This window comes from Pavona decussata, unplaced genomic scaffold (assembly GCF_977016875.1).
Source record: "Pavona decussata unplaced genomic scaffold, jaPavDecu1.1 SCAFFOLD_64, whole genome shotgun sequence".
Classification (NCBI taxonomy): domain Eukaryota; kingdom Metazoa; phylum Cnidaria; class Anthozoa; order Scleractinia; family Agariciidae; genus Pavona; species Pavona decussata.
Window position 1 is genome coordinate 1,107,667 of NW_028145484.1, and position 25,120 is coordinate 1,132,786.

General features: G+C 40.1%; 2 protein-coding genes and 1 pseudogene across 3 annotated transcripts in view; 2 read left to right on the forward strand and 1 right to left on the reverse strand.

Annotated features, from left to right (window-relative positions):
- LOC146478312 (uncharacterized) overlaps positions 1–25,120 on the forward strand; it is a 175,554-nt pseudogene that overhangs the window by 80,962 nt on the left and 69,472 nt on the right. Inside the window, exons 2-4 of the transcript XR_014865102.1 lie at positions 5,474–5,648; positions 8,047–8,332; positions 24,284–24,371. The product of XR_014865102.1 is annotated as an uncharacterized LOC146478312 (transcript). The remainder of the gene's footprint in view (positions 1–5,473; positions 5,649–8,046; positions 8,333–24,283; positions 24,372–25,120) is intronic.
- LOC146478317 (uncharacterized) overlaps positions 1–25,120 on the forward strand; it is a 65,125-nt gene that overhangs the window by 14,615 nt on the left and 25,390 nt on the right. The gene's annotated exons all lie outside the window — the stretch shown is intronic.
- The window catches only part of LOC146478318 (microfibril-associated glycoprotein 4-like), a 193,619-nt gene continuing 172,050 nt past the window's right edge, over positions 3,552–25,120 (reverse strand). Inside the window, exon 6 of the transcript XR_014865100.1 lies at positions 3,552–4,763. The gene's annotated coding sequence lies outside the window, so the exon portion shown is untranslated. The remainder of the gene's footprint in view (positions 4,764–25,120) is intronic.

Consider the following 25,120-nt stretch of genomic DNA (forward strand, 5'->3'; position numbering starts at 1 on the left):
CAGTCGTGCCGGATGCTTAAACTTTGTAACATGAAAATTTAATGTTAAATAACATTAATTGAAATATTTACAAGCTTGTGTTGATCTACAGACTCAAAATGAACTCTTCTGGTCCCTCGCATAGGAGATTGTCACGCCGTTTGAAACCGGCGCGAGTCAACGCTAATTTCAAGGCAGTGTTACACTACACAATTCGGCTTGCAACTTGTCTCGAAATTTCGTTCCGCCGTTGCAACATAAGTTGCACCAAACGTTGCGTCGTGTAACATGCCCTGAAATGAACTTGTCTTGCAATGTTTTTATTGCAATCACCATTTCACGAAATAGAACTGAGTTCTTCTTTTGGTAACTGTCTCAGCAAGAAAAAATGACGAGACATGTTCATTTTAGGGTATGTTACACTAGGCAGCAATTCGAGCAACTTGTTGCGAGACAATTTGCAAAAAAATTTGCTTTGTGAAACAGCGTTTTTTCACGTAAGTCTGACGTGATTATACAAATAGTTTCGTCGTAGTCGCGCGGTTGAAACAACTCTCATGAAGTTTTTGGCGACCCTCGTTGTCGTATTTGATCCTATACATACTCGATTGAAGGAAAGTTCTCCCGTTCAAAGTGTGAATCGTAAATGATGCGATCTGATGGAATCATGATGATCTTATTGGCTTGCGTCTGTTTTCTCCGCGAGAAACATGTAAGATGTAAGCCGCACTGAAAACCCGCACGTGCTTTTATAATGCAAATTAGTAACAATGAATGATCAGGGAATGCGTTCGATGCCATTAGGCTCTCTCTCCTTTGCCAAGTTGGTGATGATGTTATCCGCCCCTGCAAAATCTGTGGGGGATGACGATACGATTCCCAAGAGCCACTCATTCAGTCAAAGTTGTCCCATACATCTCCACTCCAATCTGTGTTAGCAGTGCGTTCTTTCTACGTTGAACGTGATAAGTTTACAGGTCAAACACTTCCTAGAAAGCTGTTGTGCCTATCGTTCGCGGTTTATACGTTTTTCTGACAACGTTTTTCCAATCGAGTGTATATTAAACAATTATGTCGCTGAGAAACAATTCAGCAATTAACAGTAAACAAATATGTTTACAGTGTTTAATTCTCTATACTTCCACCATTTTCTCTAAGCTTCTTCTAATAACCAAATCAATGACTTTTCAACAAGTGAAAGCGCTCCTCCTCAGTGTAAATTTTTCAAGCAATTATAGGTGTTATATATGCTAAAACTTTTTAGCTATACCTATCCATAAGATATATAGCTTCGAGTTGCTTTGCAGTTTAAAGGTAGACGCTCTACTTGTAATTGGTCCTATACACCGTATTCACAAATGGCGGACACGCGCGGAAAAGACTGGCACTACGCATCAAAACGAGGCGTTTTAGGATAAACAAAAAAAATTTCCAGTCATGTAAGCTTCTAGAGGGTCGATAAGTGCTGAGTTTCTAAAAATTGAGTTCTTCTGATCACTTAGTCCGAACGACTTCAAGTTCTAGTGTTTATAATTTATTGGTTGGCTTCTTGTAGCAATCTAGACACTCACAGGAAAAAACTGAGTTAGATTGTTTGTTTCAAACCTTCGAGTGTAATGTCTACAGAAAATATGAAAAGTTGTTTGAAAGATCTTCACTCTAGCAGGAGCCACAAAGGTTTATTCAATGTATTTTTTGGAAAGGGAATTAAAACAGGTTTGAAAGGAAAGAAAATGAATCTACAAACGGACGCAGTTCCAAAGAGAGTTGCGTGGTGATTACTACTCGGAAGTTCCAATCACAAAAGCTACAAAAACTGACTCCTACTATTGTGAACAGCTATAATGCCTAAAAAACGAAAAAAAAAGGAGGTGGAGGGAAGCTACTGAAAGAAAAGTTTAACTAAGGAAGCAATATGTGAGCCAAGACTTAAATATTTCGGTACATTTTAGGCGCTTTTTCCCCGAACTAAAAAATATATCATTCATCGCAAGATTGGCCAAGATTCATGCAAGTCATTGAAAATGTGGCAGTTACCAAAGTCAAGAGGAACTACTGGAAGTAAGGTATCAATTTTAAGAAAACAATCCTGCAAGGAAATTCAGGAATGTCACTCTCAAATGCGTTGAGGAATGGCAAGTTTAGGAACCCAGTGTTAAGCGAAATACGATAATCTAATTCTAACAAATTAGCTAATTAAGTATGCAAATCTTTATTGATTTCAACCGAAATGCCGGTTAAAAAGCCACAATGCTGTGTTCTCTAGTCCCTGTTTCACGGAATACAATTTTCTCATTCAGGCAAGAAATATTCCTTCTGAGCTTGTTCCATTATTAAACGGTTGGATTTTGATAACTTGATTGATTTAACAAATTATGAATTTTGAGGGGACTGCATTCTCTGCTTGTTGTTTACAGTACGGCTACAATATAAATGAATCGGAACAGACAAGTTTTGGTTCATCTGTTGCTTCTTTTAAAATTATTCGTCCAGCCGTTTCTCTTCACATCCTTCACGTCTTTTCGTTGTTGTCTTCGTCTTTTTTTTTCTCGGTATTATAGCGGTTTAGACAAATGGTTGTAGTCTCTCTTGCGCTCGGAACGTCCGATACGAAGTTGATCACGCAACTCTCGTTAGAAATGCATCCTTTTGTATGTTCATTTTGTTTCCTTCAAGACCTATCTTACCTTCGGATTCCGAAAGACATACCAAACAAACTTCTGTAGTACAGTATCTCTATCGTCCCTCTATCCATCTGCGCTCGAAAGTTGAATCCTTCGGAAACAAAAACTCTAACCGATTTGTTTCCGTGATTGTCTATTTTGCATATAGGATTGCTACAAGAAACGAACCAAGAAACACTAAACCACTCTCGTTCGGAATAAAACCAGTGATCTGAAAAACTTGCTGTTTAGGAGCTTATCAGCTAAATAGTCTCTCTGTGAGCTTGTACTCGCAGGCAAATTATTTTTTGTTTATCCTAAAACGCCTCGTTTTGATGCCTAGTGCCAGTTTTTCCCCGTGCATCCGCCATTTGTGAATACGGTGTATAGAAGCCTACATTTTTCTTTAAAAATGGCCAGCGTTTTAATGTGAATATTCCGTAATTTTGATTGGCTCGTAATGTTACACATGGCTTTGAAAGACGTGATATTTTTCTTACACTTTGTCTGTTTGATATTTTCCCCTTTTCAGTGCTTGAAAACCGGAATTTTTAATTTTAATCCTCCTTGGGACGCTAAGAATACCTCCGATCACCCCACCCCTACCCGTCAAATATATTTTCTCGCGCTTTCTTGGATCGGTCGGCCGTAGCCTGCAGGAAGAACGAGTGGCGGGAAAAACCTGAATTTAAGCGACGACAACGAAAACACCACAAATTAACCGATTGGAATTGGTTGATGGGCAAGAACAATATATCTACATGTGTGTTATATATATTTTAGTACAGTTCTTTACCATCCTTTGCAGAGCAACGACGTGAAATTACCAACGGGCTATTGGTTTTGTGCTGAACGTGAGCACATAATGGGGAAGTTTTCTTTCCGTTTCGTCATTCCTACCAATTTTGTTCTTGGAGAGTTCAGCCACATTATAAATTGCAAAATATTATCAATAATGTGAATGTATATTTTTGTAATATCTCTCAGATAGTTCCGTGACACGGTATGATGGGTCAATTTTTCGGGTCGTATTTCACTGCACGGCCCGCTAAATTTCCCTTGACTTCAGCTAGTTTCCTTTCCCGTGCGCCCGATTAACCTCAGAGATATAACAAATATCTTACTTACCTCGTTTTCTCGGTCCGTACTGTAAGTTACGGATGCTGTTTTTTCCCGTTGACTTATGGCCCGCGCATGAACAAATCAACGAGAAAAAACTCGGTCCGTAACTTACCGTACGGACCTCGAACTCGGTTAGTAAGAGGTATTTTATGTGATGTTTTCGTTGGCGTCGCCGTCGTCGTTTCTCAAATTCGCTAATAACGCAGTAACTTTAACAACAGCGGAAACACAGGAGTACTGGCGCAAAGTTGCCATGCGATAAGCAACGGGTGCCTTACAGAGGCCTTTTAAATACGATCACCCGTAAGCGTCAAACAGGTTATGCGGGATACTTTGCTTGTGCTAGCAGTCATTTTTGCGTTAAGTCCCGGTTTCCACGGCCAAACGACGCAATGGCGTAAGCATTATCGCCAGCAATTTGTAAACGCTGCCATTCCTGTTCTCGTTTCGTGGAATATAACGTGTACGTTTCTTACTGTTTTTCTTGCGCTACTTCTTAAGGGTCGCAAAATACATGATTCCCAGAAGCCTCAAAAGTAAGTATGACCGCTAGGGTGGGAGGCCTAACTGAAAAACCTATTTCCGCTGCCGGTTTTCAGTTGTAACTCTGCTAGATAATACCAGGGCCAGGTTGATCGAAGCGAGCACGATTAGCGCTAATCTATATCCATTACAACGTATGGGTTTTGTTCACAGTTAAGCCAGAATTAGTGGTAATCGGGTTTCGAACAACTCGGCTCCTTACAAATACAGACTCCTTGGCCCAGTTGTTCAAAGCCCGATTAAGCTAATCCTGGATTAACGCAAACTTTGACTCGAGTTTAATTGCTTATCGATGAAGATTCTTCCAAAAGATTTTTGTCCCTCAATTTTTACTTAGACCTTTCTTTACCTTTAGCTCGAAATTTGCCTTTAAAACCATTTTTAACGAGCGAGCTGAAAGCCTCGATTAAAATCGAATCGTGGATTAGCGTTACTCGGTTTTCGAACAACTCGGCCCTTGTCGTGGAGTCCGATTCGGTCTGTAATCATACGAGTGATTATATAACAAAATTGGACCGACCGAAAACTGTATGCAAAACGTTCTAAATATAAAACAAATGTAACTATAATTAGTAAATGTTGGAAATGTGAATAAAGTGTACGTATGTGTGTACCTACGTATGTATGTTTGTATGAATGTATGTATGTATGACGATCACGCAGTGGGAGTGCGATTTGTTTTGTCGCGAGTATGATTGTAGACTGAATTGAACGACACAAAGTCCTGTTACCAATTAAAAATAACAATTACAATTTTCGAACTGGACAGCCTTCAGTATTTCAAGTCCTATAACACAATGGCGTGCGCTGTCCATTTATTTCATTAATTTAGGCATGGTACGTACACTGTCCTATCAATGCCCCAATTATAACTATAATGACACTCGTGATGAGACAAATCGGAGAGTGAATTGGACTCCACTCAGTCCTATTGCCATTATTAATTATGGCTGCTGATGGCCAATCAGATTCCAGATGATTCAAGTTGAAACACTGTTGCTATGGTTGTGTGTTGTTGTAGGTGATAACATTTCAGAAAAATCTTGAATATCGATATCGATATCGGTATCGAAAAAAAGCAAAATATCGGTAACTATCTTCCTGGTATCGGATTGATTTGAAAAAACTGGTATCAGTCGACCTTTATCCTCTTCCTGTTTTTCTAGGAATTGGGGAAAATCCCGTCAGTAAGACAGGTGTAACTGGCTTGAATTACAAGTCAAGCCTACATTTCCTTCACTAAATTTCAGGCAGCGATCGTGAACGGACAGTTTTGTTGACCTCGAGGAATCGCTGGAAGTATCGCTGACATGTTTCACAATTTTTAAAGCTGTTTTTGAGGTAATCTGAGTATTTACATACAGTTTATAGTTCTACATGAAAAGTAGTGGACGTCATATAGCTAGGGTAATTCAATCTTTCATACGTATCGTTTTATCGAATTCTTGAAGGAGAATCTAATATATTTGCATTTGGCTACTATCCTGATCTTTAAAACGAAAACGCAACAACTGTGACTTACATAAGCAACACGTCAACTAGATTTGATTCTTTGCGTCACAAGGAAATACAATGACCGGTCTGGAAAGAACAAATTAGTCAACAAAATTGAGAACGACTTCAGTTCTTAAATCAACCCTTCTCGCTTTTGACATGAAACAGTTAGCGAAAATCCATCGACGCCGCTGGAAAGAACGCCTAAAAATCATTAAAAATGCTAAGTTTGAGAGTGAAATGTTGAAAACTAACAAGGATATGTATCCTCAAAGACGCGAATTTGCACACGTTAATTTACTCAGGGTGGTGGCATTTTGTGCCCGTCACCATACAAACATCTGTAAAATTTCGCGACTTTGCAGAGCTATATCTTCGCTCGCTTCTGACATACCACTTTCAAACTTGGCAAGTCTACTAATTTTAAGGCGCTCTTTCCAGTAGCGTCGATCAATATTCGATAGCTGGTCCGTATCAAAGGTTGGAATAGTGCAAGGGTCTTTTGCTGCCGCGCAGGCTTATAGTAAATACAAGTGGCTTTAATATGCAAATTGTTAAGGTTGACACGTCGCTTTGCCAAACGCAAATAGGAATTTACAATTACCAAAAACTGAATAATTCGTAAAAGCTTCTCCAGCCAGAAAGTGAATTTAAATATACAATAGATTTGCTTTTAAATATAAAACATTTTTATTGCGTGCATGGAAACACGCCATGTAATTTTTTCGGGAATTTTTGAAGACGCTTCAAGGTTTGTGTTCAAAGATGCCTCGGACGGTATGTTCTAATGATGCCGTTAAGACCAAGCTTAGCTAAGCTCAGTAGCCGTGATTTCTGGAGTCCTCGTTTAAAGTTTGATTCAGTCTTACAAACAGATCTATATAAATAATGGGCCTTAAAGGCTAGTTTACACGTACGACGCGAGCAAAGCACAAGAAACCAACGTACGTAAGCCGGGGGCGACGCAAGCACAAGAAAAGAAAATCGTTTCTCTTACTTGTGCTTGCGCTAATGTTTGCGTTGTTGCGTCGCCCGGATAACGCAAGTTACGCACAAGAGAAGGACAAACAATAACATCTTCCTCGGCGTCCGCCATCTTGGCTTTAAAATTTTGGCGCCAAACTTTTAATAAGCCAGCCTTAAGGCTGCTAACATCAGTGAAGATTATAAGCCATATTGGATTGAACACATGTACTTTGAACCCATGTAGCCCGTGTATTGGAGGTTTTTCCCGCGTCGGCGTTTCGCGAAAATTTGTTTTCTATATTATTTTGTTTTACACTGACCGTCGCGTCCATCGCAAATGACACTTATAAATTGTCCGCTGACGTAAATAGTTTGGAATTTTCATTTTCGATACACCAGGAAACCCCACTACTGTCTAACTATTACGCAAATTGCCTGAAGGAGTCACGTTGCGTTTCTCTGCATTATTTGTCGGCATTGTCGGAATGTTACTAATAAGAGTTTGCAAGCCATTTGCTTTGAGGTGGAGTAATAAACCGCCGTTACTATATTTTCCTTCAGTATAGCTCTGGCCCTGAGGAAGACTAATTCTATTAGTCGAAATATTGGCCACTAATAAATCTGCCCTTTGTCGTAGTGCCAGCTAGCCTTGCATTCAGTTATGTATTTTCACGTTCAAGTGACGTCTAACACGAGGTCTTTCACAAGAGAAATTCGGGGCCAAATTACCAGGAAGTTTAATTCCTGCGTTGTGTGGACCTCTGCATTCAAACGTTTTTCTAACGCTAGTTGATTTATACTAATAGGCCTTATCACGGTTTTCGACGCCATTTCGACGAGTGGGCAAACAGGCTTGAAATATCTTGTTATGTAATAGGCCTTATCACGGTTTTCGACACCATTTTTTACGAGAAGGCAAACATGCTTGAAATAATAGTGTTTGTATGGAAATCCGATATCAAATAATTTCCATAAAACATCGCTTCTGAAAAATTTATGAATTGGAAACTTTTGGCACTAGGAAATGGGTTTTAAGAAAAAAAAATGGAGGGATGTAGCTGTGCTAGAAATTGAAAGTGTCCTGATTGTCTCCCTAAATGTGGGATTGGGTATTGTTCCACTTCCGTTTACACCGGAGTGAGTGATTCATTTGCATACGGATCCACGAATAAAAAGCGAAAGGAAGATTAGAATGCACGCGAGAATGTGTAAAGTCTGTAAAATAAACAAAGACCGTTTTTGACAGTGAATGTGTTTTTTTCCCCTTGAAATTGAATAGCATCTATCTTGTTCTTGCGGGAGGAATGCGTGACGAACCCACAGCGTCTTCGTAGGAGGGATTCGTCAATGCCAAAAAATGTTTGGCATTTCCCTCTTCCTGTTTTTCTGAGAATCGGGGAAACCCCCTCTGTAAGAGGGGTGTAACTGGTATGTATTACAGGTCAGTTCACATTTCTTCCACAAAATTTAAGTCGGCGTTCGTGAACGGACATTTCATTTGAGCTCGAGACTATCGCTGGAGGTATTGCTGACATCTTTCACAAGTTTTGAGGCTGTTTATTGAGGTAATCTTACTATACGGTTCATAGTTTTGCGTGAAAGCTACTGGACGCCAGAGAGGGTAATTCAATCTTTGATTCGTGTTGTTTCATCGAATTATTGAAGGGGAATCTTTAACAGACCTTAATAATATACTTGGTGCATGCCTAAATCTAGAAAATGTCTAACGCTCTAGAAAGCCAAATAACGCAGGGTGGCTCCATGAAATTAATTGTAGTCATGTTATCTCAGTCAGGGTTCCGAGCTGCGAATTGCGTGAGCTGTTTCCGCCTGTTTGGAATCCACAACAGCTAATGCCTGGAATGACATGTACAGGGCATTTAAGGATTCCAAATCTTACCTCTATTTTTGTAGATTTAACTAAGTCCTTCATCGCATCTGGTTGGCAGTTTGTGAAAACGAATAAAACCTTATTCAAAATCAACCGACTTGACAGGAAACGAGTTCGTTTGAATATTTCCAACAGGGAGATTGCTGTTCTGAGACTACAGGAGACGACTACAGTCTTCTTGCTAACCATCTTGTCTGATAAGTGATAGAAAGCATTCAGAAGGGCTTTTATACATAGTAAGAGTCGAGAGTCACTAAGGCATTTGCTGTCTCTTGTCCTCTCTTACTACAAGCTCTCTTTGTTCTTTGCCCGAGAGGTGGAAGGCGGGGGGGACTGCCCAGATATTATAACTAGTACTACTTGCCAAAGGTTTGGAAAACTTTCTAAGGAAGTATAAATGTCCTTTAAAAACGATAAATGTCCCTTCATGAATTTGTATCCATAATAGTTCTGTAGATTAGTAGCCTGAGAGAGACTTCGAAGTGGACAAGGAAAGCGCAAAAATATCGGTCGGGATTGGAGCGAGATCAAGTGAGCCAAACGAGCTCTGAGTTCCTACGCTGAGTATCTGGGTGGAAATTTTTCGTTCAAGCCTGTTCACAGGGGACAAGAGTTATTAAGCTTTGTTTCATATTTTCCCCCCTTTTTACTCTTGGATGTGAATGTCATATAATAACAAGTTGCTTAACTGCATTTTCACGGGATGCTTAACGTTGCCCCATTTATTCAACATTGTATGCTGAGCAGATTTTTAAAAACTATCCTCCCTTCGCAATTGAAATAATTGAATGGTTTTTTATTCAGAGAGACTGCGTGATATTTTATCGTTGTGTTACTGGAAATCATACCGGAAATTACTCTGCAATAACGTCATGACCCCGTTGGAACTGGTCTGGCTTCCTTCCCGTTGAATTATTTGATCTGTTTGTGAAAGCGTAATTTCTTCGCTGTGAACTCTCCCAATTTCCATCGTTTAAAATGTCGAGTGCTACTTAGAAGTTATTATTTCGATTTACCGCTTGAAAAAGGTTTGTTTTCTTTCTCAAAACGGCAGATCAGAGTCTTAAATTCATACATGTGGCCGCCATTGAATGAAAACCTTACAAATGATGATTTGCTTTGACGTCACACAGGTAGAGATGAGTGGGTCCCCTCCCTCGTGATATACGCGCCGGTAATGGATTTTGATTGGGCAATTTTTGTTTAAGACAATCAGAACAATAGATCCCTTCTGGGAGAGGGCAGAATTTAATCTAGGTTTAATGAATAAATCAAATGATGATTTGACGTCACCAAGGAAGGGATGAATGGGTCCCCTCTCTCCTGATATGTACCTAAATAATAGATTTTGATTGGGCCGCTTCTGTTGAAGACAATCGGAACAATACATCCCCACTAAGAGAGGACAGAGTTTAATGTATAAATTAATGTGCAGATTTGTGGCTATGATGAAGAAAAAAAAAACAAGATGCCTTCTATACTGGCATTACGCGTGATGCTGGGGCTGATTCATTTATTCCAACTGTATGCTTCGCCGATTGATAAAACTATCCTTGCTAATGGAATAGTTTGAGTCACGACGATCGCGTTACGTTGTTTCCCTTGTGTTACGCGACTCAGACTTTCACCGAAAATTTGTAAAATTCCATTGCGATAACGTAAGCTTCTCAATGACCTCTTTTCAGTCTCGCGTCGTGGTCTAAGACTGTCAAACAAAGCACGATTCCTTCCCGAGGAACTCACCAATTTCCACTGTTTTAAATGTCGAGTGCTTCTTACAAGTTAATCTTTCGATTTGCCGCTTCAAAATGGTGAAATTACCGTTTGAAAACGGCACACTTGAGTCCAGAACATGTTATAAACAATATGGCGCCACAATTTATTGCAGTTTTAATGAAGAAATCAAATGATGCGTTGACGTCACACAGGTAAGGGTGAGTGGGTCCCCTCCCTCGCGATATAAGCGACAACATGATGAGCTTAGCTCGACTCAGGAATGTGGGTCCCCGCTGCTTAGGTAAAATTTTTTTACCTAAATCTCAGTAGGAGTTGTAACAAGAACCAGTCTAATAAAGCAGAACAGAAACATCAAGCGAGAGAAAGGTGTTAATCCGGACACGTTTGCTGGGCCGATTTTCGTCGTCAAGTTTTGAATGATGACAGATTTTTTTGAAGACTTGAAATTAATTTTTGCGCGACATGTATACACTTCCTAATAATAGAAAAATATTCAGAAGCAAGAATCAAAAGCAGAAATGCTGTTACTCCACTTTGCCAGCATTCTCGGCCACTGTTGTCACCGTACAGTTTTTCACAAGATCGTGGTTTCCGTTACAATGACGCTCCCTCTGTTTGGCGGTATTTTTTTCTCTTACACGCGTCTATCTTCCTCTCCTCCCTTCGTCGTTTCTGTTATTTCTAAGATTTTAGAATAAAGCCGTCTATTTCTCTCTCTCTTTCGTCTGCATCCATCGTGCACGAGATTCTCTCAAGTCGAAGAGACGTAAGCATTTCGATATAATGCGGTTTACAGCACTTCCTGTTACAATTGTGATTGGATAGAGGTCTAATAATCCTTGGCTATCGAACTTTTCCTCAGTTGAAGAATTCACACGGAACAAGCGGTTTTAGACGTTTCGGTAATGGTTCGATCCGATTTTTGAGAGGATTAAAGCCGAGAATTTTCGAAACGAAGTGATGGAAAGGATAATAAATTCTTTGTTTTCTAAATCTTACGTGGCTAAAACATATCCGTTGGACGAACCACAAAGACATTACTTTTCATTACAAAGGAAGCTTAAAGAATAAAAGGCAATTATGAAAACCATAAAATATTTGGCGCCAACAATAAGTTCAAAAAGGTACTTGAGTTGCAAAATGGCTCCATACAGGACACGCTTTGATTAATGTGATAAGAAATTCCCCACTACGACTGAGTTGCTAAAGCACAGGACATCAAGACGTCACTCCGCGAGGTGAGTGAAACAACTGCCACAACCGGCAAATTTTAAAATGTCCCAGTTTATATCGTTTAAATTAAACATAAGCAATTATTAGCAAAGCCTCAGTGTATCGCTTACTTCAGTTTAATACCGGCAAATTAATGCCCAGGTGTATCACTTAATTTAAACACAGGCAAATAATGCCCCAGTGTAATTGCTTAATTTAAACACGGGCGAATTAATGCCCCAGTGTATCGCTTAAATTATAAGCACAGGCAAATTAATGCCCCAGTGTATCGCTTAAATTATAAACACAGGCAAATTAATGCCCCAGTGTATTGGTTAATTTTATACACAGGCAAATTAATATATCGCTTAATTTAAACACAGGCAAATTAATGCCCCAGTGTATTGGTTAAATTAAACACAGGCAAATTAATGCCCCAGTGTATCGGTTAAATTAACACAGGCAAATTAATGCCCCAGTGTATCGCTTAAATTATAAACACAGGCAAATTAATGCCCCAGTGTATTGCTTAAATTATAAACACAGGCAAATTAATACCCCAGTGTATTGCTTAAATAATAAACACAGGCAAATTAATGCCCCAGTGCATCGCTTAATTTAAACACAGGCAAATTAATGCCCCAGTGTATCGCTTAAATTATAAACACAGGCAAATTAAGGCCCCAGTGTATTGCTTAAATTATAAACACAGGCAAATTAATGCCCCAGTGTATCGCTTAATTTAAACACAGGCAAATTAATGCCCCAGTGTATCGCTTAATTTAAACACAGGCAAATTAATGCCCCAGTGTATTGGTTAAATTATAAACACAGGCAAATTAATGCCCCAGTGTATTGCTTAAATTATAAACACAGGCAAATTAATGCCCCAGTGTATTGCTTAAATTATAAACACAGGCAAATTAATGCCCCAGTGTATCGCTTAAATTAAACGCATGCAAATTAATGCCCCAGTGTATCGCTTAATTTAAACACAGGCAAATTAATGCCCCAGTGTATCGCTTAAATTATAAACACAGGCAAATTAATGCCCCAGTGTATTGGTTAATTTTATACACAGGCAAATTAATGCCCCAGTGTATCGCTTAAATTATAAACACAGGCAAATTAATGCCCCAGTGTATCGCTTAATTTAAACACAGGCAAATTAATGCCCCAGTGTATCGCTTAATTTAAACTCAGGCAAATTAATGCCCCAGTGTATCGCTTAAATTATAAACACAGGCAAATTAATGCCCCAGTGTATTGCTTAAATTATAAACACAGGCAAATTAATGCCCCAGTGTATCGCTTAAATTATAAACACAGGCAAATTAATGCCCCAGTGTATTGGTTAATTTTATACACAGGCAAATTAATGCCCCAGTGTATTGCTTAAATTATAAACACAGGCAAATTAATGCCCCAGTGTATCGCTTAATTTAAACACAGGCAAATTAATGCCCCAGTGTATCGCTTAATTTAAACACAGGCAAATTAATGCCCCAGTGTATCGCTTAATTTAAACACAGGCAAATTAATGCCCCAGTGTATCGCTTAAATTATAAACACAGGCAAATTAATGCCCCAGTGTATTGCTTAAATTATAAACACAGGCAAATTAATGCCCCAGTGTATCGCTTAAATTATAAACACAGGCAAATTAATGCCCCAGTGTATCGCTTAGTTTAAACACAGGCAAATTAATGCCCCAGTGTATCGCTTAATTTAAACACATGCAAATTAATGCCCCAGTGTATCGCTTAATTTAAACACAGGCAAATTAATGCCCCAGTGTATCGCTTAAATTATAAACACAGGCAAATTAATGCCCCAGTGTATTGGTTAATTTTATACACAGGCAAATTAATGCCCCAGTGTATTGCTTAAATTATAAACACAGGCAAATTAATGCCCCAGTGTATCGCTTAATTTAAACACAGGCAAATTAATGCCCCAGTGTATCGCTTAATTTAAACACAGGCAAATTAAGGCCCCAGTGTATCGCTTAAATTATAAACACAGGCAAATTAATGCCCCAGTGTATTGCTTAAATTATAAACACAGGCAAATTAATGCCCCAGTGTATCGCTTAAATTATAAACACAGGCAAATTAGTGCCCCAGTGTATTGGTTAATTTTATACACAGGCAAATTAATGCCCCAGTGTATTGCTTAAATTATAAACACAGGCAAATTAATGCCCCAAGGGCCGTTTACACGACCGAAAAAATTGGAACGGCTCGGATAAAAAGACGAACGGCTCCGACAAAATTTGACGTGTAAACAGTACTTGACCCGTTCCAGTCTTATCCGTTCCGTTCCTAAAAAGGTCCATAGGCGGCTATGGACCCCTTTCGGAACGGAACCGATAAAAAACGGTTCCGTACCCACATTTTTGTTTTCTTTTCAACGTGTAAACGCTCGCCCTTTTTTCGACACCGTTCTGTTACGTTTTTTCTGAGCCCGTTGTACTCCATGTCAGTTGTTTAGCATACCATTGATCATTAGAGTAAGGGCTGTATGCAAGATCAAACCAAGCGCTTGTTCTTGGTATTTGCCACAAGCTCCGTGCGACTGTGAAGTGCGATACAAGAGCTGTAAATAGGAGAACCGTAAGCCTTGTTTTTCTCCTAATTCGGTACATTCTCTCGGAAGCATTTCTTTGAAGAATCACTCGCGCTGTCAAACGTGAATTTCGTGTTCTCTTCTTCAGAAGAAACCAGAAAAGTGCTTGTAAATTTATGATAGTCGGAGATACGCACAGTGTACTGTATGTGTAAGCGCATATGAACAACTAATCGAAGCAGTTTTGTTTAATTATTGCGGGCTCTATCGTTACCGGTCTCGAAGAAAACAACGTGTAAACGGTCTAGTACCCGTTCCAAGGGGCTCTCAAGTACCGTGCCTTTTTCTGTTAGGTACATTACAGAATTTGTACGTGTAAACGGAAGATTTCATCTGGAACCGGTACTTGTTTCTAACCGAGCCGTTCCTTCTCTTTTAACGTGTAAACGGGCCTCCAGTGTATCGCTTAATTTAAACACAGGCAAATTAATGCCCCAGTGTATCGCTTAATTTAAACACAGGCAAATTAATGCCCCAGTGTATCGCTTAATTTAAACGCAGGCAAATTAATGCCTCAGTGTATCGCTTAAATTATAAACACAGGCAAATTAATGCCCGAGTGTATCGCTTAATTTAAACACAGGCAAATTAATGCCCCAGTGTATTGGTTAAATTAAACACAGGCAAATTAATGCCCCAGTGTATCGGTTAAATTAACACAGGCATATTAATGCCCCACTGTGTATCGCTTAAATTATAAACACAGGCAAATTAATGTCCCAGTGTATTGCTTAAATTATAAACACAGGCAAATTAATACCCCAGCAGTGTATTGCTTAAATTATAAACACAGGCAAATTAATGCCCCAGTGTATCGCTTAATTTAAACACAGGCAAATTAATGCCCCAGTGTATCGCTTAAATTATAAACACAGGCAAATTAAGGCCCCAGTGTATTGCTTAAATTATAAACACAGGCAAATTAATGCCCCAGTGTATCGCTTAATTTAAACACAGGCAAATTAATGCCCCAGTGTATCGCTTAATTTAAACACAGGCAAATTAATGCTCCAGTGTATTGGTTAAATTATAAACACAGGCAAATTAATGCCCCAGTGTATTGCTTAAATTATAAACACAGGCAAATTAATGCCCCAGTGTATTCCTTAAATTATAAACACAGGCAAATTAATGCCCCAGTGTATCGCTTAAATTAAACACATGCAAATTAATGCCCCAGTGTATCGCTTAATTTAAACACAGGCAAATTTATGCCCCAGCGTATCGCTTAAATTATAAACAAAGACAAATTAATCTCGCAGTTTATCGGTTAAATTAAACACAGGCAAATTATTGCCCCAACCCTTGTGAAAATTTTTCCGAGATCTCGCCGAGATCTCGGCCGATCGCGGACGAGATCTCGGCGCGTTTTTGGCCGCCGAGATTTTCATCTCGCCGCGATCTCGGCCGAGATCTCGGAGCGTTTTTGGCCGCCGAGATTTTTATCTCGCTGCGATCTCGGCCGAGATCTCGCCACTAATCTCGGCGCGTTTTTGGCCGAGATTTTCATCTCGCCGAGATCTCGGCCATAAACGCGCCGAGATTAGTGGCGAGATCTCGGCGAGATGAAAATCTCGGCGGCCAAAAACGCGCCGAGATTAGTGGCGAGATCTCAGCGAGATGAAAATCTGGGCAGCTATAAACGCGCCGAGATCTCGCCAAATCTTGGCGGCCAAAAATGCCGAGAGATTAGTAGCGAGATCTCGGCGAGATGAAAATCTCAGCGGCCAAAAACGCGGAGAGATTAGTGGCGAGATCTCGGTGAGATGAGAATTTCGGCGGCCAAAAACGCGGCGAGGAATCCCTGGCGGGATCTCGGCGAGCGAGCATCCGTAGCGGTGTACTGTCAGACGTGAAAGTAAAGTTAAGATTTAAAATTTACGCTAACTTTTTGGTTTGAAATTCTTAATCAGTGGAATGGCCGTTTTTATGCTAGAGACGTTAAAGTCGTCTCGAGACGACTTAAACGTCTAGTATAAAAACGGTAAATAAGACAGACGCATTTAACGTCTGACGAATTTAACGTCTTAAGTGCGTCGTTTAGACGCACTTAACAGACGACTTTAACGTCTCAGACGTTAAATGCGTCTAGTATAAAAACAGGACGCCCTTACTGGAACGCATTTAGCCCTGACTCGTCCACAGACGACTGGCACGAGTTAGAAATCGATGGCGGCCAAGAAGAACTTGAAGAAGTCTCGGGGCAGAAAGTGGAGTGAAGTTGAGCTTAGGTCTACTTTTATGCGTCCCGTTTTTATACCAGACGGCTTTAATGTCTCAGACGTTAAATGCGTCTAGACGACTTAAACGTCTCTAGCATAAAAACGGCCAATAACATTGGAAGGATACTCATAACCATAGTTAATTGAAGGCAATCCAGTCCCTCAAGTAACTACGTCATAACCGAACTACGTTCTCTAGACGCCCCAAAGCATATTCCACGAAAAAGTGAATATATAACTTCTGTGAGTAAACAACCACTTACTTTCTACCGTATCATTTGAATCATTACGGCTGGGAAATCTGGACAAAAGAGTGAAACTAAGCGGTAAGCTTATGATGTATGATGATGCCAACTAACTGCTTCAAATTGAAAACGAATACAGAAGTTGTGAATCACCAACAATTTATTTCAAAAATTTTACCTTCGAGGTTTCGAGTTATAAAGATGAAATCGTTCGCGTAGTTAATTACGCTTTGTGAAAGCTTCTATCGATTTCTAAACAAACTCTTTTACTCTCAGTGTTTCTTTAAGCTATTAAGTAAGATGAAATACGGATAAATAATATAAGAAACTAACCTCTTTCTCAATCAAGACATACAAGGCTGTGGAAGAAAGCCATTAAAATCTCAATTCTCGCGCAAACTTGATGGTCTCTTCCACTGAGTCGATTCTTGACACGCTTATAGCTTAACGAGCTTGAACATCCCTTTAGCAAATTTTAAGTGCTCCTACTCCAGCACCTTAATTATCCAGGACATTCCGTAAAAAATGTGCGGTGACTGAGTTCATAGTGTGCAGTTCAGTTCAGTTCAGTTCGGGTACCGTAGTTTGTTAATCAGCATCATTTTAGTTGACCAGTGCCCATCATATCCCTTGTGTGCTATTCTCCGGTTGACCACAGGTTCTTTTATCATGATTTCCAGCCATAAACGAATGGTTAACTTGACATGAAGCTTAACTTTTCATATTTTCTGCGGTTTAAAAGCAGGATTAATTTTTTGTGGCCTCGCAAACCTCAAATTTCAGTCAAACTTTTTTTTAGCTTACGCGAGCATCGCCGGGTGGCGTGATTGAATTAACCAATCACATCGCCTAATTCACGTTGTTGTTGGGGATTTTCGCGCCATTTGTCAAGTGGCAAGCCGCGGAGACGGCAAGATTGAGAGACAGATTGTGAGGGAAAAGAGCACAATCAAAAAATGTCGACAACTGAAGACAGTGTAATGAAAAGGGAAAGAACGCGTTTTCAAAAATTGTGCCGTACCTGTACCGAAAAATCGTTCGCAGCAGGCATTACAACATGACTGAAACGGCCTTTTGAGGGACAAAAATCGCCTAAAAAGGTGAGTTAAAGGTTTAGACAATAAAACGATAAGATTATCAGGTCAATGAATTCATTTTATGATAGTAAATAAGTATGTTAACGAGCGTCCGGTATGAGCAGCGTTCCTCTCACTTTTATCTTAAGACGCGCACTTAAACACGGAGCGGTCCTATAAGACCAGGCTGAACGGTTCAGACTGTCAATCAAAAATCCAAAACGCGCGTATCGGATTGGTTGATTACCAAAAAATCTTATTTTAGCACGTTTAAGTTCCCGCAACATTAATTCGAAAGGACGTGACGGAAAAGCTGTTTTAGTTCGAATTATTTTGTTGAAAATCAATCCAACGAATATGGCTACAGGAGAAGAATTTAGAAAGTTAAGTTATCCGTCTATTTTGAGATCGAAAATTCATTTATCGGCTGGTAAAATCTTATCCTTTCGAGATATTTCCGAAATGATTAGGATAAACAAATTCTGTCTCGAAATAGGTTGTTTTTCTTAAACCGGCTTCCGAGATGGAATCGCTTCGATCCTTTGTGTCGTTTAGTGGGGGAGAGATAAGTAAAGACACAAAGTCGCGGAAGCGAAGCCTAAAAGAAACAACGGAGCGGGAACCGGAGGAGAAAAGTGGAGTGTCTCAAGCGGCGAGCGATCGCACGCAAGACGACGGAGCTGATAATCTTTTTGAAGCCGGCCTCTCTATTGCTTACTGTATATAATAAAACTTAGAATATATTTGGTACTGGCTAATTTTAATACTGATGTGAGAGCCATTGCCATTATCATTTCATCAATAAGATACATGAGAGCAACATCGGGTCGTGTTTTGTTTATATCTTTGGTGATTTTTCGAATTAGCAAATATTCATGATCAGGTACGAAATGTGTTTAGATGTTTTTATTTTTGACTTGTGCATAGAAGTTTAGAATTTATTGCTGCCACTTCCAGCGGATTAGTAGAGTTAGTTTTCACGTACGTGATCGATAGATACACAAGCGGTAATAAACTTGAACCCGACATGACGACTCGAGCGGCCGTTTAGCGGAAAACATCTGCTAAATTTTGAAAATCCTGCCAGTTTTGGCGAACAACACAGACTCGTTTTGGTTATCAGCATGTTCAGATGGAGGGATACAGATGTCCAGTTTGTCGCAAGCTTCAGTTTATAATGGTTTCGATCTTTGTACTGTGTATTTGGTAGAAGGATTTCGAATTTCGAGGTAAGTTTCGTATAATCTTTCGATTGCGGCAACGAAACTTGATTATTTCCGTTATTATCGTTAATCTCGCTAATTTCTGGTGTCTTACAAGATATATAGCTAGCGTTTAGCTTATTTTTATTGATAAATCGATTCCCTCTTCGATTTTACAAACGATAGTTCTTCTCTCTTTCTTCCTCGACCGTTACCGACGTCATCCACCATTATACTGATCCGTTTGGAAGCCAACAAAGCGCTTCAAAGGGGGCGTGTCCTTCCCTTTTATAGGATCGCTCCGTGTTTAATATTAATCTGCCGAAGCGCCATCTCGGCCAACAATTTTAAAATCAATTAGTTGAAGCTCATCAATTTCCAGTTATAGCATGAAAAAAATGAAAGCAAACATTATTTTCACCGAGGGTTTAAGCTGAACTTTTATCTCATTCGACCTCATAACTTAATTCTTACCACTGAAGAGTTCACATGTCTTCGTTTCGAATCTAGCGAAGATCGCGGTGTCTTGTCGAGATCGTGGTTGTCTCGGCAAGAATTTGGTTTTCTCGCCGAGATCGCATTTGTCTCGGCGAGATCTCGCCTGTCTCGGTGCCCCAATAAATCTCGCCGCGAATCTCGCCGAGATGGAAGACGCAACCGCAATCTCGGCGAGATCTCGCTGAAGTTTTTCGCCCTCTAAAAATCTCGCCGAGATCTCGGTTACCTCGCCGAGATCTCGCCTCCCTCGGCGAGATTAACGCAATCTCGGCGAGATCTCGCTGAAAGTTTTGCCCTCTAAAAATCACGCCGAGAATTACTGAAATCTCGCCGAGATCTCGGTTACCTCGGCGAGATCTCGCCTACCTCAACGCGATCTCGGCGAGATCTCGCAGAAATTTTTTGCCCGCTAAAATTCTCGCCGAGAATTACTGAAATCTCGCCGAGATCTCGGTCAACTCGCCGAGATCTTGCCAATCTCGGCGAGATCTCGCTGAAATTTTTACAAGGGAATGTATTACTTAATTTAAACACAGGCAAATTAATGCCCCAGTGTATCGCTTAAATTATAAACACAGGCAAATTAATGCCCCAGTGTATCGCTTAAATTATAAACACAGGCAAATTAATGCCCCAGTGTATCGGTTAAATTAAACACAGGCAAATTATTGCCCCAATGTATTACTTAATTTAAACACAGGCAAATTAATGCCCCAGTGTATCGCTTAAATTATAAACACAGGCAAATTAATGCCCCAGTGTATCGCTTAAATTATAAACACAGGCAAATTAATGCCCCAGTGTATCGCGTAATTTAAACACAGGCAAATTAATGCCCCAGTTTATCGGTTAAATTAAACACAGGCAAATTAATGCCCCAGTGTATTGCTTAATTTAAACACAGGCAAATTAATGCCCCAGTGTGTCTGATCGCTTAAATTATAAACACGAACAGGTTAACAAATTAATGCCCTGAGTGTGTCGCTTATTTAAACACAGGCAAATTAATTCCCCAGTGTATGACGTAATTTAAACATATACTTTTTTTTAGGCAAATTAATGCCCTTAAGTGTATCGCTTAAATTAAACACCTCAGATTTTAGTTGCCTTTTCTTCTTTACGGGACCAAGGGAAGTTGAAGACGCGATTCTGTCGATTGAGCAACGCGTTGCAGAGGTGTCCGCGACTTGTGATCCCATAGCGTGTGTATTTGGTGCAGTTTTAATTAGCCGCCAAGATCGAAATTTCAATATCCCGTTACTTTTCCCCGATAGAACGTCGATTCTTCACGATTTTGGCGTTCGATCGAGAGCTTGTACTGCGCCGGGAAGGCTTGCATCACCGATTTCTCCGATATCAACATTGTTTATTGTCTCCACAACTCGCTTGCAAGCATCTGTCTCAAGACAAAAATCCATCACAGGTAGACGACGACTGCCTCGGAACGTGCTCTCCAATTTTCCGCCACAACTCGCCGACCGAACGCGACAGATATCGCTTGGAAAAAACTCAAAGGACTGTATCATCGTTTTCCCCTGTTCGGAGGTGATCCATAAATCCGATGAAGCGAAAAATTGTTCCGTGCCTCTGCAATGTGCGCCATTGTTTGGGCACGCGCGCGAATTGAAATGGATTTGTCTTTCCCGCAAAATTCATCTCGCTGCTTTAAATGGTCATTCGATAAAACATTAACTATTTTGTTTTGCTTATCATTAGTTAAGTTAATTTCAAATACAATCTGATCGATCCTAAACACATTAACACTTTTCTGACCTCGAAACACCTTTCGCGCCTTCGTTGATGGATTTCTAGACCGCAAATTTAATTTTCGTGAGACGTCCAGTCGCGAATTCCTGAGTCGAGTTAAGCTCATCATGATGGATTTTGATTGGCCTGCTGTTGTTGAAGACAATCAGAACAATACATCCCGAGTAGGAGAGGGGAGAGTTTAGTGAACAAGATGCCTGCTATACTGGCATTACGCGTGATGCTGGGGCTGATTCATTTATTCCAACTGTATGCTTCGCCGATTGATAAAACTATCCTTGCTAATGGAATAGTTTGAGTTACGACGATCGCGTTACGTTGTTTCCCTTGTGTTACGCGACTCAGACTATCAGCGGAAATTTGTAAAATTCCATTACGATAACGTAAGCTTCTCAATGACCTCTTTTCAGTCTCGCGTCGTGGTCTAAGACTGTCAAACAAAGCACGATTCCTTCGCTAAGAACTCACCAATTTCCACCGTTTTACGTGTCGGGTGCTTCTCAGAAGTTATTCTTTCGATTTACCGCTTTAAAAATGGTGAAATTTCCGTTTTAAAACGGTACACTTGAGTCCACAACATGTTTAAACAATATGGCGCGTCAATTTAATCCGTCTTTAATAAATATTTCAAATGATGCATTGACGTCACACAGGTAGGGGTGAGTGGGTCCCCTCCCTCGCGATATAAGCGACAAGAATGGATTTTGATTGGCCTGCTGTTGTTGAAGACAATCAGAACAATACATCCCCACTAAGAGAGGACAGAGTTTAATGTATAAATTAATGTCCAGATTTGTGGCTACGAGGAAGAACAAAAAAAACAAGATGCCTGCTATACTGGCATTACGCGTGATGCTGTGGCTGATTCATTTATTCCAACTGTATGTTTCGCAGATTTATAAAACAATCCTTGCTAATGGAATAGTTTGAGTCACGAAGATCGCGTTACGTTGTTTCCCTTGTGTTACGCTACTCAGGGTTTCAAGGGAAATTGCGGGAATTTCATTGCGATAACGTAAGCTTCTCAATGACCTCTTTTCTGTCTGCAATCGTGGTCTAAGACTGTCAAAGAAAGCACGATTCCTTCGCCAGGAACTCTCCAATTTCCACCGTTTTAGATGTCGAGTGCTTCTTAGAAGTTATTCTTTCGATTCGCCGCTTCAAAATGGTGAAATTTCCGTTTTAAAACGGCACACTTGAGTCCACAACATGTTAACAATATGGCGCCAAATTTAATCCGGATTTGATAAATAAATCAAATGATGCTTTGACATCACACAGGTAGGGGTGAGTGGTACCCCTCTCTCGCGATATAAGCGACAAAAAAGGATTTTGATTGGCCTGCTTTTGTTGAAGACAATCAGAACAATACATCCCGAGTAGGAGAGGGGAGAGTTTAATGAATAAATTAATGTACAGATTTGTAGCTACGAGGAAGAAAAAAAAAAGAAATCGACCCGTTTTTAGACACGGTATGCCCCTTCAGGGCATCCCGCGTAATAAATTAATGTACCGATTTGTGGCTACGACGAAGAAAAAAAAAAGAAATCGACCCGTTTTTAGACACGGTATGCCCCTTCAGGGCATCCCGCGTAAAAAGATACCCGACCTAAACCTAGACACGGCCTACCCTGCGGGCATCCCGTGTAATAGAATTTATATTTTCCGAAAACGTACGAAGAGCACCCTCGTGATCGCAACGATCTGATGCAAGAAGGGTCTGTTCAGTGCCGTCAGATAAACACTTCTCTTCTGAGCCCACGAACTTACACGACCTTAGATGATTTAGTTTTAGTTCCAGAACAAACAAACGAGGCACAGTACGTGTTGGAATGTAGATCACCTTAGTTGTCCTGACTACAAGATACCTATACTGGCATTTGCGCGTGATGCTTTGACTGATTTATTTCCATTGTACGCTTCGCAGATTTTAAAAGCTATTCTCCCTTCCCAATTGAAATATTGGGTTGCGGTACTCGAGATCAAACCGGGAAGTTCTTTCTGAAAACGTCATAACAGGGGCAGACTCACGCGCTATTCAGGGCTATTTATATTTCCTATTTATCAATTGCATTATATTATTCGGAAATGGCTTCTGGTGTAAGATAACAAATTATTCTCGTTTCAAACAAAAACAAAACAAAAAAAAAACAAACAAAAACAAACAAAAACAGCCAAAAAGCTTTCCTAAATGAAAACTTTCAGTACAAATTGACAATAAAACCTATAATCTTTTTGAGGAGTGAATTTCCAGTAGCGTTTAGGAACCAATTCGACAAAGTGATGTGATGTGTGCTTTAGTTTATCAATGACCTTTCCTCCTCGCATTGGGGTGTTACAACTGTCAAATAATATAAGGCATGATTCCTTTGCCAGGAACTCTCCAATTTCCACCGTTTTAACTGTCGAGTGCTTCTTAGAAACTATTCGTTCGATTTAACGCTTCAAAAGGGTTACTTTTCTATTTAAAAACAGCATAGTTGAGACTAAAACATGTAAACAATATGGCCGCCACAATAGCGAACAAGACGAAGAAAAAAAAGACGAACGACGAAGAATAAAAAGATATGCAGCCCAGTTTTAGACACAGGCTGCCTTCGGGGCATCGCGCGTGATAAAGGCGAGGAGACTACTCATGTAGTTCTCCCTTTCCACATTATTCCTTCGTGGGCGTGGGGGGGGGGGGGGGGGGAAGGGGGCGGGAAAGGGAAAAATATGCACTGTCTTCTTCAATCTTAGAAAACTCGAACTGGATTTACGCGCTTTATAACTATTTCAAATTCTACCTCGACTCTGAGTCTAGTAGTTTTACGTTTGATTTTTGCAAATTGCTATTTTGCTCAGTCCATACCCCTCACAGATCAACGTTAGTGCAAAAAAAAAAAAACTATTAAAGGGAAACCCCCTAATCAGAGAGCTGAAACAATACCTGAGAGAATCACGCCACCTTTTTTTAGTCGTGTGGGAATGTAAATCCAGATAAGAGTTTGAAAGAGACTTGCAATGCGCTTGAGTGAATCATTTTGCTTTCGTTGCAGTTATCCTGTACACCAGTCAATGCATCTCTACCGAACATCTTTCAGAGCTGCATGAAGCTACTGGACTGAAGCTACCACTAGCGAATCAGTAAGTACCGTGGAGGCCTCTCTGTGAAAGGCTAGTGGGCGCAAAACTATTCATTCGATCTTTGATCTGTGCGTTGGCTCACAGATAGATCACACTCCTCCATCATTAGCATTAGTAAAAATTGGGCCTTCTTTCCCTTTCCCATTGCATGTCAATAACAAGATGTCCCTAATGGCATTTTTGCGGGATGCTTAATGTAGCCGCATTTATTCCCATTGTATGCGTTGCAGATTTTTAAACTGTTCTAGCTAATGGAATAGTTTGAGTCCCAAAGATAGCGTGATGTCGTTTCCGTATTCACTTGTCAGAATACGCTACTTATCGTTATATCGGAAATTGCATTACGATAACGATAAACAATATGGCCGCCACAATAGTGGACAAAAACATCCCTTCTAGGATAGAGCAGAATTTAATTCAGGTCTAATGAACAAATCAAATGATGATTTGACGTCACACAGGTAGAGATTAGGGGGTCCCTTCCCTCGTGATATAAGCGCCGATAATAGATTTTGATTTTGATAAGGTCTTAGGTTCGACTCCTGATAGGAGCACTCGGATTTCTTTTTTCCGAGTATGCCTTTGTCACTTTCTAGAATAATACATCATTTTCATTCATTCACCAGGCTGGGAAAAAATATACCATTTTATGAAATATTTGAGATAGTACGCGCGCTCTCATTGGTCGATAGGTGTGTTTAGGTGAGAGTATGTAAACACGGTCGCGACGTCACGCTTTCTGTGTCTCC